This window comes from Triticum dicoccoides, chromosome 3B (assembly GCF_002162155.2).
Source record: "Triticum dicoccoides isolate Atlit2015 ecotype Zavitan chromosome 3B, WEW_v2.0, whole genome shotgun sequence".
Classification (NCBI taxonomy): Eukaryota; Viridiplantae; Streptophyta; class Magnoliopsida; order Poales; family Poaceae; genus Triticum; species Triticum dicoccoides.
Genome location: NC_041385.1, coordinates 534156711 through 534161533, shown reverse-complemented (window position 1 = coordinate 534161533; position 4823 = coordinate 534156711). Strand labels below are relative to the sequence as shown.

Genomic DNA, 4823 nt, shown 5'->3' with positions numbered 1-4823 from the left:
GTTGGTCTGCATCTGCATCCAAAATGTTGCGTGCACATAAAATAAAAGAATTAGTATTTTGCTGTTCCGTACATCATTACTAAGCAGAGCAAGGAGTGGACTAAGTATGTCATCTTCACCAACCAAGGTTATCCCTTCTCGTCATGAGGTTGCTGACTTTGTACATTCCACTCCATAGTTCAGCAAAGCATGAAGGGTGAATATTCCATCAGCATGAATAATTGGTACGAAAGACTTTGTACACTCCATTCCATTGTTCCGCTAGCAGTAGATCTCTAGATGTATCTTAACTTCTTAAGTGATAGGAATTTGTTTATTATTTTTTATAATGCACAACGTCATGGTGAATCCTAGAATGCACATCGTCATGGTGAATCCCAAATTTGCTTTACTTCCTTCCGTGCAAGTTGTACAAATATAAACTGTCACGGGATTATATAAAAAAGAGGGGTGTGGAACAAACTGAAGATATACTAATTCACATATGCGCAGTAAAGTTATAGAAAACAAACGAATGTTGCGTTACCTATATCCGCATAGTTAGGCATACAAGAGATTAAGTTGTTCACTCTGTTTTGTTGTATGAGTTGTCTGTAGGCTGGACTCATGGACCTGTGTGAGGAAGACAAAGTATAACTACAACCTTTCATTACATATACATGCATGGTAATAAGAAGCAGCCAATGGAAATGATTCACTCAGAAAGCATTTCTGACACTCAAATAAGAAATAATTGATTGACATTACACACCTGCACTCAAGCAAGGTTTGGATGAACATCTATTATTTCAGAACCGCAACTCTATTCTTGTAGAGCACCTAAATAATTCTCACAAAATAATGCAAACATCAGTTGTACACATGTTCACTTGTAAATTATTCATCTGATAAGAAATCAACTTTTCCTTACCTGCAAATTAAACCCGTGAATGATGATGGCTTGATGACTTTGGAGCAGTTATTTATCCTACTATCAAATACAAATGAAAATGGTTCGGGATATTCAGGTTCAGGTTTGACAGCAAATATTGGATATAACATGGGAGGGAGAAAATCCCAAGCATGATTTCAAAACTATATATCAGTAAGCGTGTTTTGTGCCTCATACTAAAAAATCATATATGAATAGAACAGTCTTGATACTTCAGATTTACAAACAGTCGCAAAGGGAAGATTTTTAAACACCCATACTTCAGATTTTTGTATGGATTTCCCAAGCATGATTCTACCCTTGATCATTTTCTTTTTTTTGCCTCATATCTTCTATGCTTCCTTGCACATGAACCCTTCTTTGTAGCACAAATCTGTTGCACATCCACATAACAAGCAAGACAAATGTTGCATTTACTTTAGAATAGAGATATGAGAAGTAACCTTAAATAAATTCAGAGATTGTAGTTCAGAAGACAAGATAGTAAGTCAAGAACTCCGGCTACTTCGGCGACATCATCTCGGACGCGTTACCGGCGACATTGACGAAGCTGGGGTTGCCGAGGTCCATCCACACGGCTAACATGTGCTTCACCACCTCGATCAGCCGGTGCATGGAAAGAACCTGAACCGGCAAGAATTCAGAGGGATTTGATGATCTTGTCCATGACCCTGCTATTGCTGTTGTTGATGCAAATTCAGAGAAAAGCCCGTGGCTGCTGCTACTACCACTTGTGCACCACGCACACAGCCAGCAGACAGCCGGTGAATACCACACGCGAATCCCGGCCGCCACCCCCGCTCGCCTTTGACCTCCGACCATCGACCCCACGCCCCTCGGCCCGTCATGTGCTGCGCACGCACCAGAACAGCCAACGCCCGTCGCTATGCCTCACTGGGAGAGACACCATAGATGGGAGGGGTGCAGCAAGAGGGAGATGAAGCGCAGCGGGGGTGTGGGGAGGAACCCTAGCATGAGGCAACTTCCGGTCGGTCCGCCAATGCGCCGCTGCTTCCCGCCTCTCCGGACGACCCCACAACCACCATCGGAGGAGTCACCGGTATCCCCTTGAAGACCACTCGATGGCAAGGATGAAATCAAGTGAGGAGGGGAAGGAGGATCACACCAATGGGAGGTCTTGCGATGACAAGCCAGAGGCGCAGCGGTCGGTTGAGGGTGAGGTGATCCGATTGGGATAGCGGCCGTTGAGGATCTGATTCGATTGCGATGGCAAGCCCGAGACGCAGCGGCCGGTTTCTCTTTTTGTGCGTGATTGTAGGGGTCGCCTCAGATTGGGATCTGTTACTTTTTTTTCCTGCGTGATGCGTGACTGTAAGGGTTGCGGCTGCGGGCGCATGGGATGGCAGAGTTTTCATCCGTCCTCATCAAGTTCTCTTGTTTAATAGTAGTGTAGATGATTGTAGGGGTCGCCTCAGATTGGGATCTGTTTCTTTTTTTTCCTGCGTGATGCGTGATTGTAGGGGTTGCGGCTGTCGGCGCATGGGGATGGCAGAGTTTTCGTCCGTCCTCATCAAGTTCTCTTGTTTAATAGTAGTGTAGATAAAAGATAGACCCCGGGTTATAGTTTTCACTAGAGGCTTCTCTTGAGAAAATGTCATACGGTGGGTAAACAAATTACTGTTCGGAAATTGATAGAAAAGAAAATAGTTATAACGATATCCAAGGCAATGATCATGTATATAGGAATCATGTCCAAGATTACTAGATCAAAACGATTCTACAACTACTACTATTACTCCACACATTGACCGCTATCCAGTATGCATCTAGTGTATTAAGTTCATGGGAAAATGAAGTAATGCATTAGGCAAGATGACATGATGTAGATAAGATAAACTCACGTATGAATAAACCCCATCTTGTTACCCTTAATAGAAATAATACATGTGTGTCATGTCTCTTTCTGTCACTGAGATTGAGCACCGCAAGATTGAACCCATCACAAAGCACCTCTTCCCATGGCAAGATAAATCAATCTAGTTGGCAAAACCAAACCAATAAATCGGAGAAAGAAATACGAGGCTATAACAATCATGCATAAACAAGTTCACAGAAAACAAAAATAATATTCATGGATTGTCAAGACTCCGATACTAAGTCACACCGATCTAGCATGTAACACTTCATATCACTTTGCGGCCTCATGTACGGTATTCCCATGGGTGCTACCTTACCTGGCCCAGGACCGTTTGCGTCTTTTGGCTCACGTATCTGATAGTGTCGCTAGCATCCATATGACAAAGAACCCGGGACGATATGACTAGTCGTAAACCCAAGGTGGCGCTAACTTACAGGGGTAGGCATACATGACCCAGCAACGAACGTGTCGAACAACAACGTATGAACCCAAGTTGTAGCAAGCTACAAGGACTTAAAGGAACAACATGTGACATTTCCTCAAAGGGACAGACACGGGAATGAAGAAGGACACATGTCGGCCAGCCTAAGTGTTCCGAAGCAGTAGCAAGCTACCATGGCTCAGTGGAAGCACTAGGAGAAATTTCCCGGTAAGAGAGGCTACCAAGAATAAACAACTAGGTTGTCGAATCCCACACATATCAAGCATTTCAACAACATACACACAATATGCTCGATATGTGCAAATACAACATGGCATCACAACAAAACTTTACGACTCAAAGTATTTATTCAGTAGGCTCCGAGGAGCCAAGTATTACAAACATGGGTCTCATGACCTAACATTCAGAGCATACGAACAACGGAAGCATAACATGTCTGAGTACAGACAATTACAAATGAAAAGGCTGAGAATCCTGACTATCTACAAGACCCTTCCGAGGGCACAAGATCGTAGCTGAGGTAACAAGCTAAACATCGAAGTCCACGCGGAACTACTAGTGAGACTGAAGTCTCTCTACAAAAACATAAATTAAGCAAACATGAGTACAAATGTACCCAACAAGACTTACATCAGATCTAGCTACATATGCAACATTATCAACAAAGGGGATGGTGGGGTTTAACTGCAGCAAGCCAGCTTTGACTCGGTGGCTATCCTAAACTATGACTGCAAGTAACTCTTTTAAGGTGGCACACACGAGTCCACATATTCACCATACCAATACACCACTATGGATCCGCTCCTGTCTCCCTACGAGAACGCCATCCATAGCACTAACACTTATCTTGCGCATTTTAGAGTATCCACTTTCACTTGTCTATGAACTGTATAGGAAAACCAGAGGTCCTTTACCGCGGACGCAACTATTCAAATAGATCATTTATAACCCTGAAGGGGTGTACTTCTTCAAACAAGTTTCCACCACTTAGCATCTACACATGACATATACTCGGCAGACTTCAAGCGAAAGATGACGTGGGTGTAGACCATGACCTGACTAACCACACAAGTCCCTAGTCCAGGTTTATCGCCTATTCAGGTTCCATCCGCAGGGAGTCCGGCCGAGGTTTCCACTACGTCCCCGAACGATGTGTGCAGGGTTCCCGAGCCCACCAAACGGGTGCCCCGGTACACCATGCCACGAGCCTACTGCATCACAGCCCACCCCTAGGGTTAGCGCTGCGCACGGCCTGCAACTAACTACAAACACCAAAAACTACTTGCAACTCCTTGATAGAGGACAGGGAGGTTAATAAGTCGAGCTGGGTCATATCTCAGGGCCCAACGTGTGGTAGTAGCTGTTCATGGATCACAAACACAAAACTCAGTTCCTGAGGATAGCTTCAATGAGACAGCCCACCATGTACTCCTACATGGCCTCTCACCTCTACCTTTACCAAATCATGTTCACACACTTAGCTCTCAACAGTAGGACATGTTCACCACATTCCAATTCATCCTCGATGAATCAGACCTGACTCGACTGTAAGTGGTAGTAGGCATGACAAC

The 4823-nt window shown here is 44.3% G+C and overlaps 1 long non-coding RNA gene across 1 annotated transcript; it reads right to left on the bottom strand.

Moving 5' to 3' along the window:
* Nucleotides 1-521: 521 nt before the first annotated feature.
* Nucleotides 522-2164, bottom strand: LOC119281504. The gene is made up of 3 exons (XR_005138443.1): nt 911-2164; nt 752-819; nt 522-612 (listed from the first exon to the last, which is right to left on the bottom strand). It is a non-coding gene; the product is annotated as an uncharacterized LOC119281504 (long non-coding RNA).
* Nucleotides 2165-4823: the final 2659 nt, after the last annotated feature.